Source organism: Dama dama, chromosome 5 (assembly GCF_033118175.1).
Source record: "Dama dama isolate Ldn47 chromosome 5, ASM3311817v1, whole genome shotgun sequence".
Classification (NCBI taxonomy): Eukaryota; Metazoa; Chordata; class Mammalia; order Artiodactyla; family Cervidae; genus Dama; species Dama dama.
Window position 1 is genome coordinate 32,317,386 of NC_083685.1, and position 16,018 is coordinate 32,333,403.

At 43.8% G+C, this 16,018-nt stretch overlaps 1 protein-coding gene across 9 annotated transcripts in view; it reads left to right on the forward strand.

The window, feature by feature from the left end:
- RAPGEF2 (Rap guanine nucleotide exchange factor 2) overlaps positions 1-16,018 on the forward strand; it is a 258,399-nt gene that overhangs the window by 87,526 nt on the left and 154,855 nt on the right. The gene's annotated exons all lie outside the window — the stretch shown is intronic.

Genomic DNA, 16,018 nt, shown 5'->3' on the forward strand with positions numbered 1-16,018 from the left:
AAACAGACCCCCATGGATTCATCATGCCACACTATCCACTGATCACCAACAGTGCTTTATCTCTTACTCCACCTCCAGTAGATTATTTTGAAGGAAATCCAGACATATCAATTCACCCATAATTGTTTTGATATGTATTTTTATCTTTTTTAAAGATAGACTCAAAAAAATAAAAAAAGCTTAGCCACAATATTATCATCAAACCTCAAAACATAATTCTTTCATATCATGAAAATTACATTTTTTGGCTACAGTTTGTTTATTGGTTGGTATCTTTCTTAAGTGTCTTTTAATCTTCAGGTAAGTGGCTAGTTTTCAAGCAGCAAAATGAGCAAAATGATGTGACCAGAGGCCTTCCAGCCCCACTTATTTCCTCAAAGATAAAATCTGTGTCTGTCTGAAAGCACAGAGTTGGATTGAGTGAACTGGCAGGGAGATCTGTCAGGAGGCCACTGCCAGAATCTGAGATGATGATATTTGAACTGGGGCAAAGACAGAAGAAATGGGACAGTCAGGGGTGAATTTCTTTCTTTTTAATTTTAGCTGCTGTGGGTCTCCATTGTGGTGCTCGGGCTCAGAGGTTGTGATGCACAGGCTTAGTCGCCTGAGGCATGTGGGATCTTAGCTCAAACCTAAGTCCCCCGCATTGGAAGGCAGATTCTTAACCACTGGACCCCACCAAGGAAGTCCCACGGATGGATTTTAGAAGAAGACATGGGTGGATCTGATGCAGGATGGTTCCAGGCTGTCTGTATCCATCTTGGGCTTCAGAAGTCATACGTACATCCACTAGAGCAGAGTAGGGAATAACCAGGATGTAATTGGTAATGAGAAAACTCACACTGGGGGCAGATGCCCTTAATATATTTATCCTTGAAGGAATCAAGATGTAAATAATTTAGACTATTAGTTCTCTTTTAGGGGCAATTTAAAAAGCTACCTGTGGAATGGGTATACGTATGTTAGGGTTGATGAGCTCTGATGAGTATTATTAATTTGTTTCAGCAGCCCAGTGGCAGGCAGTGTCAGCTTTCTATTGGTTTGTCCTTTCCCCCTGAAACATGATCTGGGCCGTGTTGATGATGAGATAACAGCAAATGTGTAACAAGCCCTCTGTTTATCCCACATACGTGAATCCAAGCTTTGTGTGTATTAGTTTACTTCCTCCTCACAGCCGTCCTGGTGGATCTTTTCATCACCGCTGTTTTACGTGGGAGGGCCCTGAGGCTTCACAGAAAGCTGCCCCGAGAGCACGGCTCAACATGGGGTCTGGACTCGCCCCCCCAGACCTGGTGACTGCAGCCTCGGCTGTCCCCCTCCGCAGCAGCATCCCCACCCCCTTCATGCCTCCATAGAAGATGATGTCATGTGGCTGTGGGTGAGGACCACATCTCTCCATGGGCTGGAGGGCGCCTCCCCAAGGGGCAAGGGCGGCCCCTGCAACTCACCAGCCCTTCTGCCCGCGTTGTCCTGGCTTCCTAACAGTTATTATTTGTTATCCATTTAAATGGAAGTTAGATTGTAGTGTTTTAAATTTACTTGTTTTTTTTTTTTTTTTTTCAATAGAGTCAGTTTAGGCCACGAATATAAGCTCTGCTGATCACGTACAGCCATGACTTGGAATATCCTACGTTGACTGCATTTGGGCTGGAAAATGCAGCCCATGTTGATTGTGTTAATTGTTTCTTTTGGCAAATTAGAATCAGGTGGCAGTGTAAGCAGTGAAGAGTCTGTGTGTCATGATTTCATAAGACCAAAAGTTCAGGGACTGAGTGCAGATTCACCGTCACATTCCCAGGCTTTGGCTGACTTCGTGTGAAGGATGATGGATTCCTCTCTGATCCGTGAACAGACTTGTCTTTGCTCTGAGCAGCTGGTATAGGTGCAGTTCTAAAAATGAAAGAACTTCTGTATCTGGGGTGTGTAAAACTCTCTGTGATGATTTAGTAATACCACCACTTTTCTAGGGCTCTCTTGTTTTTACCTCTTGTGGGGAATGACTTGTCTGCTTGAACTTGGAGAACACAGTATAGTCGAAATATCAGAGACTTTCAGAATTTGGTTTTATAACCAAATTTTTGTAACCAAGAGATGAGTTTTCCTTATTCTGTTTGTGTGTGTGTGCTGGTGACTTCGAAGACTATAATTTTCATAATTTCACCAGGTAAATCTAGTATTCTTTTACTCCACCTCTGTGCCTCGCTTTTCTCATCTGTCAAATGGGAACAGTGATCACAGGGTCCCCGCTTTGGTGCCAGTGCGAGGCTGATAGGCAGGGCCCCATGTGGAGAATACAGAGCAGGCACATGCAGTCAGGAATGCCAGCGGTGGGCAGTGTTCTCACTCCATCCACTGTTCTCATCATTTGGATTTTGTTCTCCCATTGTTTTAGCTGCCTTAAGCTTTGCTTAGGAAGGAATTATGACAACAGTGTTCTATCAGTAACTCCCCTGGCGTTATTTTAACATGAGCAGTATGGCAGAATGCCATTTGAAGTTGTATTGTGATTCAGGGGAGAGTTGTGATTCTGATGAAGTGGAATTTTTAAAGTGTAGACTCTCCCATTTAGGATCTAGTATTTGTTATCCTAGAAAGTTAGGTATCGTTAGTTTAGCTTTACACAGTGGACAAAAACATCAGGTAAATTCTCCCTTCCTTTCATTTGTTATCGACTGTATATGGTTGTTTTGCTGGCTTAAAAGTGCTGAGTGGGACAGTATACATTTCATATCTGAGGGACTTTAGAGAACAAATGTGTCCATTCTCTTTTTCTTTAATGGCCAGCCATCCTCACCATTTTGATTTAGTATCTAATGAAGTGCTAAAAACCTTTGGATAAGAAATTCAACCATCAAAAATGTGTTTTGTTTTTTTAAATTTAAAGCACACACAGACAGTCTGTAAACTCAGGTAACTGTACTGCACCCCCACTGTCCACACACGTGTTGAAATGGGTGCTTTGGTTTCCAGAAGAGTTTTCATAGCACTTAGATATGGGGTTTATCTCCCCTTATTGCAGAAGAGGAAATGGTTTCCCTTACTAGATAAAGTTAGATTGAGCTCAGTGGCTTCTTTTAAGGCAATTTCATCTAAATCTCCATCTTGTAGAACTTTGGCCCAGCTGCCCCTCTCCCAGGACCTAGCAGTCCTTTCAGTCTGTGATGTGGTTTCTGGTTTCCACAGTAGCCTGTGTCCAGATCTCACCTCTCTCTGTCCCCTCCACATCCCCTTCCTACTCCAGTGGCCATTCTGTGCTCAGATCTGCCTGAACCTCTGTCCCCTCCTCCCCCTGGAGGAGGAGCTGCCCCTTCCCCGTGGTGTTGGTCCTCCCCTCCCCTGGTCCCTCCTCCCCCTGGAGGAGGAGCTGTTGCTTTGCGCTGTTGCTTCCCCCACCGCCCCCACCCCTGGGTCCTTGCCCAGACTTAACAGGATAAAGATGCTCAGCTGTGAGCTTGGTATATCGTGATGTACGCATGTGCTGTGTGTAAGTATGAAAATTCAAATACTCGTGGATACATGCCTACCCACAAATAGACTTACTTAAGATTGTTTTATGTCCATATGGTGATAGTTTAAGGTTTCTTAGCAATGCTTTAAAAAATACAATATTTTTATATTTACTTTTGATCTTTGAAAATGTTTTATTTTTGTGATGAATCAAAGTGCAGTAAAATAAAAACCTGTAAAAATGTATTTAATTTGTGAACTCCATCAGGGCAGAAACTACACTGGGTTACAAGATTTATGCTTGTCTGTGTGGCCCAACACAGACATTTGCATTTTGTCTATTCTCAGTTGTTATTTTTTTGCATTTACTTGAAAGGAGTTATTCCTTTGCTAGATCAGCAGAGAAAGACCTTCTTCATGGTCTTTCAGGTAAAACAGCCTGCATGCTAGGGTTAGGTGTTAGGTTCTTTGTGTTGATTTTCTATGAAACTACTTAGTGAGTAAAAACATGAACTCTTCTTAAATTCAGCTGTTGAAGTTACATGTAGTCAGCAAATGAGGTTCCTCCCTATGCTGTCTGATCAGTGTGGCCACAGTGCTGTGAGCTGGCAGTGCGTGTCAACCCTGACCTTGGCAGTGGGCTGGGCAGGTTTGGGGTGGGTTTGTTTCTGGACGGCTACAAGTTCTTTTTAGCATTTCTGGTGCCAGTTTTCTCTAGGTGAGGAGCAGGTTTGCCCTGAAAATGAAACTGTAGTGTGTAACTGAAAGATGCAGATGTGTGAATTTCATGACCCACTGGTGGTTTTCAGAAGAGTTTTTGGCTGCTCTGTTAAATTTGAGAAATTGTCCCTCAAGTCCTTGGGTTTAGCCATCTGCCCTCAATATAGCTGAATCACTGATGAATGGATTGTCATAAATTTAATCTGCACCGATGTTTTTTCTTTCATTCAAAAAAAGTTTATTGAGTAACTTAATGACGCTTAAGACCTCACTCCTTCATTTTGTTTTTAAAATGAATTTTATAAAGTTAAGAATGACTGTATGTTGAGTCTGTAGAATCTTTGGCTTTACTAGTTCTTCAGGTTGTTATCATTTCCTTTGCTGGTTTAGTAAATTACCCTGGTTAAAAAAAAATTATGTCCACGTATTCCCCCCCATTTTCAAAGTACTGATTTTTTTAAAGATAAAATATTTTCAAAATATTTTAATATATTCAAAATAAAATATTTTCAAAGTATTTAGCTGAAATAGCCTCAGTATTTCCATCAGTTATCGGAGTTCTTACCGATTTTACTGATCTATCCTATTTATTGGATTTAAGCCACTATAGTTTGTTGAGAGGAAATTAGGATTTTCTGAAAAACTTAATGTTATAATGATGCTGTTTTTCTTTCAGGGTTTTAAGTGATAAAAGTGAAGTAGCTTCTTATGATTTAGAACTTTTAGGAAATGGAACAGAAAGTCAGCCTCTGCTTGTAATATGTGTTTTCATAAGTGTGGAAATTTGTGGTTATGTGCTTGTATATAATTAAATATTATGAAGTATATAATTTTATAGAACAATATTGCTGTTCTTTACGTCAGGAATGTGCGTGTTAACCCTTGGTGGAGGACTCTTTCTGTCACGTGTCCTACACTTGATGCCTGAGAACAGGTGATATGTGCGCTTTGGCTTTCTTTGGATGGTGATTTGGTGTTGTCGGGGTCGCACACGGCCGAGCTGCTTTAACTTTTCTCGTGAGCTTACACTCTGCCATTGGCTGCACAAAAATGTATCATATATATTTTGTCTTGGAGCATAAGGCTTAGAGTCCCGTCAGGGAGCAACAAAAAATTTTATTAAACTTCTCGGTAAATCCAGTAGCAGAAGTGGTGGTGATACATTTGTGAAAAAGAGCACGACTTTTAGGTACCTATTCCATCTGCATGTTGGAAGGTGGCGATTGTCAGGGCTACAGTTTTAAGCCCTGGAACACTTTGTTCATGGGAAATCCTCCTCGATTCCTCGTGGAGGCTCCTCGTAGTAGCTGTTAGTGGGGAAAGAGCTGGACGTGGTTCTGTCCCCTGGGGCTGGCCATGTCCCTACTGAGAACCTCTGGTCAGAACTAGCTGCTGGGCTCCCGTGAGAGGGTACAGGGTCATCTGGTGTCAGAAGGCAGAGTTAGTCCTGCTCTGGTTTTTGGTATAATTGTATATTTGAGAGTACACGTCTGCACCGGTCAGAAGAGACTAGTGACCATGTGTGTGTGTGTGTGTGTGGGAGGGGGGTGGTGGTGAATAGAACAAGATGTCAAACTTCAGCAGGGGCTTTGGAGGGGACCCCAGAGAATGTGGTGGTGGGCTGTGCAGAGGAAGAAATTTAGGGAGACTTTCTTTTTTTCTGTTTTATCCTTAGGCTGGGTGATGTTACTGGGACAGCAGCTGTAGGAAAAGAAACAAGTGTTTTTGTAGTCGTGGCCTCTGGTGGCCGGCCCTCTGCGTTTCTTTCTTGTGGGCTCCGCTTACTTGGTGGAATTTGGATGGTCTTCACTTTAGTTCCCACTGACGGAAGCCAGTAGGCCCGGGAGGTAACGCTGCTCCCAGGTGCCGGCGGCTGTTGTGTGAAGGTGGTGTTGCATCTGGGTAGTGTGCATAACACAGTGCAGCCTCCCTGTCTAAACCGACCCAAACCCTGATGCTTGTGGGTCCACGTGACTGTGCGTCCCCACCCCTCCCCGGATGGGCGCCCTCCCCACTGGCCCTGGATGTTTCCGGCCGTATCACGCACCGTGTTCCCGGACGGTGGCCGCCTCTGTGCGTGTGTGTCCTGATGCCCCTGTGGCTGTCGCCCCGTACGGCCCTGTAGGGCATCCTCCGCTCCAGTCCCTCCTGCCTGTGCCGCGCTGCCCTTGACCTGCTCCCGGGGGAACCCTTCCTGCAGACCCGATGCCCTCCTTGGGCACTAAATTCTGGTCCTGATTGTGTTTTGCACGGGGACCATTCCTCTAGTTTCTGTTGGTTGACATCCCCCCTCTTCAAATACACACACACACACAGACCAGATGTCAGTTTGTGGCCGGCAGGGGTGGGTGTGAAGCTTTGTGTCCGCAAGGACAGGTGTGCCCTTACCTGAAGCCTTTTCCTTACCCCATCCCTCCTACTCTTTTTGAAGCCTTTTGGCCAGTTGGGCTTCACATAAATTTTCATATGGTAACAAATGAATTAAGTGGCATCTCCCCAATTACTTTTTGCCCTCTGATGATCATCTTTCTGACTTAATCTGTTTTCTTGTGAGTTATTAGCTTATTATCCCGCATCCCCCATGTACTGGGGGTACATGTACTGGGTCCCTGTATTCATTCTCCTAAAGGAACTGGGGACCATGCAGCTGCTCACATATCCCTTTCATGGGGAGACACCGCCACCCTGTGGACATCTAGGTTATTGTCAACGACATTCTTTAACCCTCACTTCATTTTTCTAGTTCCTGGTAAACTGAAACTCACAGCTTTGGCTTTCAGATACTTTAACACCTCACCTGAGTTAGTGTCTATTCAACTATTAATTAAGTTGTTAATAAAATATCTGAGTGCCAGTCGAGCATCCTCTAGTGTGTCTGTGGAGGTACTGACGAGTAGAGGAAAATGATGTAGAGATAATGATGCTCTGCTGCTTGTGAACAAGTCCAGAGTGGCTGGGAACCCAGCAGAGAGTGACTCACTTTATTTGGAAGGTACTAAAGTGTTTCTCAGAGGAAGTGGTCTTTAACCTGGAATTCAAAGGATGAGTAAGGAGTTTACTGGGCTGAAGCTACCCTTTAGAAGCTGGAAGAGCAGGTTTGTTAAGGCCCTGAGGCATAGGCGGAGGAAACGGTGTAGGCTGGTGAGTGGCATGCAGTCTGAAGCCCAGGACTTGTTGGGGTTGAGAGCAGAGAGGAGAGGTGTAGGTGACCCTTTCAGAGGTGGTGGTGAGGGAGAGAAGGAGAGGAAGAGACCAGTGTTCTGTGTCCCTGCGATGCAGGGTACTCGGTATGTATTGTGTCATTAGATCAGAGTGATGTTGTGAAGAAGGACTAATATCCCCATATCCTCACGGTTGAGGAATCAGAGCCCCAGGGGCTGATGTCACCAGGATCACATGGCTGGTGTGACAGAATGTGTGTTCCAAACCTTTACTCTTTGCAGGGCATCAGACTGCTGCTTTTAGGTGCTGGTCGTCAGGACTGGGCTTCCTCCTGTTCAAGTTATAAGCAGAAGCCTGTCTTGATCTCGGTTCCCTGAGCAGATGCTGCCAAGATCCTGCCCTATTCCGGCAGCTCCTGGCCCTGTCTGCAGGGGGCTTCCATCCAGGTGGAGGGAGACACCTAGGTTGCTCAGGGGGTGAGAAATCGGGAAAAGCACAAAACAGAATCAGATCAGAATTAGATGGGATCCGTATTTTGGAGGGCGGGAATCAGTGAGAAGACCTTATTGAAGAAGTGGTGTTAGAGCCATTCCTTTGGGGCACAGGGTGACTTAGAAGGTGGGGAGATACCATCTAGGAAGGGGGTTTGTGCTGAGGAGCAGAGGGAAGTGAGGTGGGAAGAGTGGGACTAGGTTACAGTGGCCTATTCCCATCGTTCCAAGGCTGTACCTGCCCTTCTGATTTAGCCCAGGAGGTGTGGGCACCTAGACTGATCAGTCGTGATGGCTTTTTAGGGTCCTTCTGTCTGATCACACGGCATGGCCAATCGGTCATTTTATGATGTCCTGTTTATATCTTGCTTGCTTGTTTTGTTTGACTTGATTCATTTTCTCTCTGTTGACAGAATCAAAACAGAAGCTCTGCTGAGGGCTTTGTCATACCCTGGGCTCTGTGGCTTTCATCTTGTCAGATGTAGGATGGGAGGTGTTGGAATCAAATCGTTTGTCCGTTGGAGTTCTTAGCTCCGTCTAAAACTTGTAGGTCTTCTATAAGTGTCCATTTTGGTGATCAGAGGGGCCTCTGTGATCTCTAAGTGTCTCTTTTCTACCTGTTACTGGTGATGTAACCCTAAAGTTATTTGGAAATGGTCAGTTACTCTGAGATTCAACTTTTATCATTTCAGCAACCCTTCATGGGACTCCTGAGCTCATAATTTTAAAACATTAAACACCTGGGAAAAATGTAAATGACATTGGTGAATAAAATCAGTTGTATCCATAGTGACTGACTTGTAGTAGTTTTTTTCCCCCTGCCATTTGTTCCTGTTAGACTTGTAATTATCATTCTACTAGTCAGTCTGTTAGCCAGCTACATTGCCAAATATGTCTGCAAGCGAGATCTCAGATTCATTTTGCTTCCTCTCTAAGTGTAGACAAGTTTGATGCTGTTACTGCTAGGTAATTTCTTTTTAAAAAATAGTCATTACTTGGCACATGTAGAGTCCCGCGATGACAGGTGCCCCGTGGGAAGGGGCGTGGTTGCAGATGTTGAAGGAAAGTGGGTTATATCTCACACTGAAACACTGCCTGCCTGACACATAATTATTATAAATGCAGGAGAGGGCAGGGTAGCACAGTGGTTTCTAACGAACTCAGGAGACTTCTCTGGCCAGTTGAGTAAAACAGATTTTATTGGTGGCATCTCACTATGAGAAACTTATGAGACTCATTGTTTTTGTATTCTTTGTTCTAATTAGCTTACTTTTATAAGAAAGCCTTCCTCAGTGATCAGTGCAGAGAAATAGAAGAAAATAATACAATGGGAAAGACTAGAGATCTCTTCAAGAAAATAGAGATACCAAGGGAACATTTCATGCAAAAATGAGCTTGATAAAGGACAGAAATGGTATGGACCTAACAGAAGCAGAAGATGTTAAGAAGAGATGGCAAGAATACATAGAAGAACTATACAAAAAAGATCTTCACGACCCACCCAGATAACCACGATGGTGTGATCACTCACCTAGAACCAGACATCCTGGAATGTGAAGTCAAGTGGGCCTTAGGAAGCATCACTATGAACACAGCTAGTGGAGGTGATGGAATTCCAGTTGAGCTGTTTCAAACCCTGAAAGATGATGCTGTGAAAGGGCTGCACTCAGTATGCCAGTAAATTTGGAAAACTCAGCAGTGGCCACGGGACTGGAAAAGGTCAGTTTTCATTCCAATCCCAAAGAATGCTCAAACTACCGCACAATTGCCCTTATCTCACACGCTAGTAAAGTAATGCTCAAAATTCTCCAAGCCAGGCTTCAGCAAAACGTGAACCATGAACTTTATTCAAGCTGGTTTTAGAAAAGGCAGAGGAACCAGAGATCAAATTGCCAACATCTGCCGGATCATTGAAAAAGCAAGAGAGTTTCAGAAAAACATCTATTTCTGGTTTATTGACTATGCCAAAGCCTTTAACTGTGTGGATCACAACAAACTGTGGAAAATTCTTAAAGAGATGGGAATACCAGAGCACCTGACCTGCCTCCTGAGAAATCTGTATGCAGGTCAGGAAGCAACAGTAAGAACTGGACATAGAAGAATATACTGTTCCAAATAGGAAAAGGAATACATCACGGCTATATATTGTCACCCTGCTTATTTAACTTATATATGCAGAGTACATCATGAGAGACACTGGGCTGGATGAAGCACAAGCTGGAATCAAGATTGCCGGGAGAAATATCAATAACCTCAGATATGCAGATGACACCACCCTTACAGCAGAAAGTGAAGAAGAACTAAAGAGCCTCTTGTTGAAAGTGAAAGAGGAGAGTGAAAAAGTTGGCTTAAAGCTCAGCATTCAGAAAACTAAGATCATGGCATCCGGTCCCATCATTTCATGGCAAATAGATGGGGAAACAGTGGAAACAGTGGCTGACTTTATTTTTGGGGGGCTCTGAAGTCACTGCAGATGGTGACTGCAGCCATGAAATTAAAAGACTCTTACTCCTTGGAAGAAATGTTACAACCAACCTAGACAGCATATGAAAAAGCAGAAACATTACTTTGCCAACAAAGGTCGATCTAGTCAAAGCTATGGTTTTTCCAGTAGTCATGTTTGGATGTGACAGTTGGACTATAAAGAACCTGAGCACCAAAGAATTGATGCTTTTGAACTGTGGTGTTGGAAAAGACTCTTGCGAGTCCCTTGGACTGCAGGGAGATCCAATTGGTCCATCCTAAAGGAGATCAGTCCTGAATATTCATTGGAAGGACTGATGCTGAAGCTGCACCTCCAATACTTTGGCCACCTGATGCAAAGAACTGATTCATTTGAAAAGACCCTGACACTGGGAAGGATTGAAGGCAGGAGGCAAAGGGGACAACAGAGGATGAGATGGTTGGATGGCATCACCGACTCAATGGACATGAGTTTGAGTAAACTTTGGGAATTGGTGATGAACAAGGAGGCCTGGCGTGCTGCAGTCCATGGGGTTGCACAGAGTCGGACACAACTGAGCACCTGAACTGACTGACTGCTAAGATATGAATCTTTAAAAGAGACTACTCAATAATAAAGTCATTATCAGCAACATGAGTGGACCTAGAGATTGTCATATCGCGTCAACTAAGAGAAGGACAAATATATGGTATCACTTAAATGTAGAATCTGAAAAAGGAGACAACACTGCCGTATTTAAAATGGATAACCAACGAGGACCTGCTGTATAGCACATGGAACTCTGCTCACTATTATGTGGCAGCCTGGATGGGAGGGGAGTTTGGGGGAGGATGGATATACATGTGTGTGTGTGTGTGTGTGTGTGTGTGTGTGTGTGTGTGTGTATACAGGGCTGAGTCTCTCTGCTGTCCACCTGAGGCTATCGCAACACTGTTAATCTGCTATGTGTGTGCTCAGTCACTTAGTCATGTCCGACTCTTTGCAAACCCATGGACTGTATCCCGCCAGGTTCCTCTGTCCATGGGATTTTCCAGGCAAGAATACAGGAGTGGGTTGCCATTTCCTTCTCCGGGGGATTATCCTGACCCAGGGATCAAAGCTGTGTCTCTTGCGTCTCCTGCGTCATTGGCAGGCAGATCCTTTACCAAATGAGCCAAGCTAATGCCATCAGCCATACTCCAATACAGAATAAGTTTTTTGTTTTTTTTTTTTAAAGAGTAAGGACTTCAAAATAAAAGTTTTTGCCACTGGTACCCACACATACAAAAAAAAAAAATGATACAAATGAATTTATCTTCAAAACAGAAATAAAGTTACAGATGTAGAAAAATAAGCTATGGTTACCAGAGGGTAACGGAGGGGAGGGATAAATTGGGAGATTGGTATTGACATATACATACTACTATGTATAAAACAGATAACTGTTTATGTTTTAAACACACACATATGTAGCTTAGTTGGTAAAGAATCTGCCTGCAATGGAAGAGATCCTGGTTCCATTCCTGAGTTGGGAAGATCCTCTGGAGAAGGGGAAGGCTACCCACTCCAGTATTCTGGCCTGGAGAATTCCACGGACTGTATAGTTCATGGGGTCACAATGAGTCGGACACAACCGAGCAACTTTCACTTTCACAAATGTGTATATAAAACAGATTCACAAAACAAACAAACAAACAAACAAGAAAAACAGATTCACTTTGCTTTACACCTGAAACCAACAAACTATTGTAAATCAATATACTCTGATAAAATTTTTTTAAAGATTAAGGCATTTTGACTGTCATATTTGGCGTGGCAGGTAGTCGTGCCCACCAAATCCAGTCAAGTGTTGCAATGGTCATTCTCTGCAAATGCCTCCTGCAACAAACACAGCTTTTGTGAGTTAAGATTTGAAGTTTTTGGAAAAGGGAGAGAAACAGCTCATCCATCAGGCAAATGACATTATAGTAAGTGACAGAGGTCTAGAGGACCAGTTTCTTATCTTCACTTTTTAAATCTTTGCCACTGCTTTCCTAGTATGAAGCGTCGGCCCTTTTTGTAGGATAGTTGGCGGGTGTTCAGGGGACCAGAGTGTTTACTGTCACAGTATTTTGTCCAGTTTGGACATGCGTTGCTTCTTCATGCGTGTTTTCTGATCAGCACCGGGAAAGCTGAGTTTACAAACCTTGTGTTTGTCTTGTCCAGAGTAATTTTACTTCCAAATGGACCTGTATGAAGTAACTAAGAAGTCAGGGAGTGTTTGTTATATTCTCTGTGTCATGGTTCATCTGGACCATGGTGACATTTATTGTGCTTCTTACCTTGATAACAGTTCATTATTTGTGTTTACTGGGTCACGTGCCTAGTTAGCCAGTGGTGATCAGCCTCAATTTCCTACTTTTCTAGATCTCATTTCTGTCGACCAGTCTTTTGGTGATAACGGGAGCTTTGTAAGTTTGAGAGCAGATAAGTTTACAAGATAATTCATTTTCTTCTTTTTGTTTCAGTGATTTATTACGTGTCGTTAAAAAATTTAAACCATTCTTGCATCTGGCAGAACAGAGTTTTACTTGACAGAAATCAGAATTAATAATATATATTGTCACCATATAGGAAGAGAAGTACATTTGCCCTCCCATCCCCCAAAATTAGGTGAATCAGTGTTAACTGCAAAAGCTCATGACTAAAGACTGGAGAGAAAAGGGTATAAATTATTTTTTGAAGCACTTTACATTTTCATTTGTGAAATCATTTTACTTGATGGTTTCTTTGGAACTAAACTTGATAGTAATTTTCCTTCTTGATTTCTTGAGGCTCTGCTATTGAAGACTGAGCAGTTGTAAAATAGAGGATGGACTTGGGGGGAAACAGTGACTTGTTGATTTGAGTTAGAAGCAGATAGCAATGAAAATGATTAGGTGATGTTAATTAGTGTTTTAAATAGCTTATTTAGAATCATAAACAGCGCCTGTGTGTGTGCCTGTATGCTAAGTTGTTTCATTCGTGTTTGACTCTATTGCGACCCCATGGACTGTAGCCGTGTAGGCTCCTTTGTCCATGGGATTCCCCAGGCAAGAATACTGGAGTGGGTTGCCATTCCCTTCTCCAGGGGATCTTCCTGACCCAGGGATCAAACCTGCGTCTCTTTTGTCTCCTGCATTGGCAGGCGGGTTCTTTACCACTAGCGCCACCTGGGAAGCATTGGTGTCCTTTACAAACTTCCAGAATCCATTTGCCAAAATATAGAAAGATTTGGCAGAGGTTGCTGCAGACTGTTTCAAGTGTGGTTTCCAGGACGCAGGCTCCATGCCGTCCTCTCAGGAAAGACGGGTGGGTGCGTACCTCCTTCCGGTGGTTAGAATGTGTACATGGTGGGCAGGTTTGGAGCAGCCCCTTAGGGTCTTAGATGGGGGCCACGGGCTGGGGTGACCGAGCCACACAGCAGGAAGGGCCTGGTTCCCAGCACTGCTCGCTACTGTCCATGTGAAAGAGATGAACTTTGTCCGTGCTTCAGCTGCTGCTGTGTTTGGCTTTCTGTTTTCCTAGTAAGCTGAGCTCTACCCTGACAAATAACTGTGATAAACTTGGCTCTTAAAAATAAAAAGAACTCAGCACACGGCAAAAAGCACACTAAACAAAGTCAAAGCTGAAGCAGCAACCTGGGGAGGAGGTTGTCACAGCTCACGTCTTCAAATGATAATTTTTATAAAGTGCTTCCAGATAAGAAAAAGTCCCACGGCTTTTAGAGCACTGGCTAAAAGTTATGATTTCACAGAAAAAGGAACGCGTGGGGCTCGTGAACATAAGAAGAAAGATGCTTTTACAGTAATAAGAGGAAAAGTAAAAGGAAACAGATACAGTTTTTGCTGAGCAGATTGGCAAAACCCCTAAAGTGTGATAAACAACCAGGTTCAGGGATGGAATGCCCTCACCCCGCGCCTCGCCACACCCCCTCCGCCCTGCCCGGCCGCCCGGCCCTACACAACCTCCGCACCCTTGGCCGAGAAGCCTCACCATCTGGGAGCCATTGGTCCCTCATCCCTTTGCTCAGATGTGCTCTGAAATGAGACCATTGTGCTCTGCTCAGGGAGCATCTAAAACGACCACAACCCACTCCCACTTTCCTTGCCCTACACTTACTTATTCCCCAGAGCATGGATTTATAATTTACTAACTTATTATATTTATCGTTTATTTCTTCTTTTATTTATTTTTTAGCTTTTTGGCCATGCCACGTGGTATGTGGGTTCTCATTAATAGTTCCCTGACCAGGGATTAAACCCACGCCCCCTGCCTTGGAAGCACGGAGTCTTAAGCACTGAATAGCCGGGGAAGTTAAGTGTATTTATTTTTGTGTGTATTGTCCAACCAGCATATAAGCCCCAGGAGGACAGGGATCTTTGTTGCTGTTGTTTCCTGAAGTCCCCTAGGCACCTAGAACAGCCCTCATTGAAAATTTGTTAAATATTTATTACATAAATAGACTCTACTAGCACGGCCTTGGGGAGGTGGTGGGCTCTTGAGTTACTCAGTGCTGCTGCTGCTAAGTCACTTCAGTCATGTCCGACTCTGCGCGACCCCATAGACAGCAGCCCACCAGGCTCCCCCATCCCTGGGATTCTCCAGGCAAGAACATCAGAGTGGGTTGCCATTTCCTTCTCCAATGCATGAAAGTGAAAAGTGAAAGTGAAGTCGCTCTGACTCTTAGTGACCCCATGGACTGCAGCCTACCAGGCTCCTCCGTTCGTGGGATTTTCCAGGCAAGAGTACTGGAGTGGGTTGCCATTGCCTTCTCCGGAGTTACTCAATAACCACCCAATATTTATCAGAGTTACACTGTCTGTGCCCTTTGACTCAGCAGCTGCACATCTAGTTACTAACCACAGTTACTCCTGTAGGTACAAGGTCATTCATTACAGCTTTCATTTTATGTTTAAATGATGCATACATTAGAAACCGCTGAAATGATGGGCAGGAGGGGCTTCTTGGCTCCCCGGTGGCTCAGTAGTAAGGAATCCCCCTGCAATGCAGGAGATACAGTAGACGTGGGTTTGATCCCGGGGTCAGGAAGATCCCCTGGAGGAGGGCATGGGCAACCCACTCCAATATTCTTGCCTGGAGAATCCCATGGACAAAGGAGCCTGGCGGGCTTCAGTCCATGAGATCACAGAGTAAGACATGAATGAAGCAACTTAGCTCTCACGTGCACATGCAGGGGCTTGCTTAAGTCAGATAAACCACATCTAACAAGAGAGCTGTCTTCTGATGAAAAGACCTCTGCGTCAGCACATAGGAAGGAACGCCGTAGCATATGCCTTCTTTTCTGTATAAAGAAGGAAAGAGGGTGGAGGGAATGAGTGTTTGTCCATCCTTGTGTGCATGAGGAAGTTCTAAACGATGCCCACAACTGTGGTAGAGAAATGTAGGGGCTTGGTAGACAGGGGAGATGGGTGGGAAAACTCAGTTCTACTGTTTACATCTTTGTATTTTTCTTTTTTATGAAACAAAATAAAATATTTTCAGCTCAAAAAATTAAACTAAAAAATAAAACTTGGAATGAAAATAGCACATGCTGTAGGTTTAAATATACTGATAGATATCTTTAGGTTATTTGGCTGTGAAAAATCATTTTTAAACATGATTCCAGTGGTTGAAGAATGATAATTTTGGTACGTGTTTTATGATATTTCATTGTTCTTCAGGATTCTGAGATTAACATGGCTACAATGTGCTTTGTGTGTTTTTAGTTCTATTT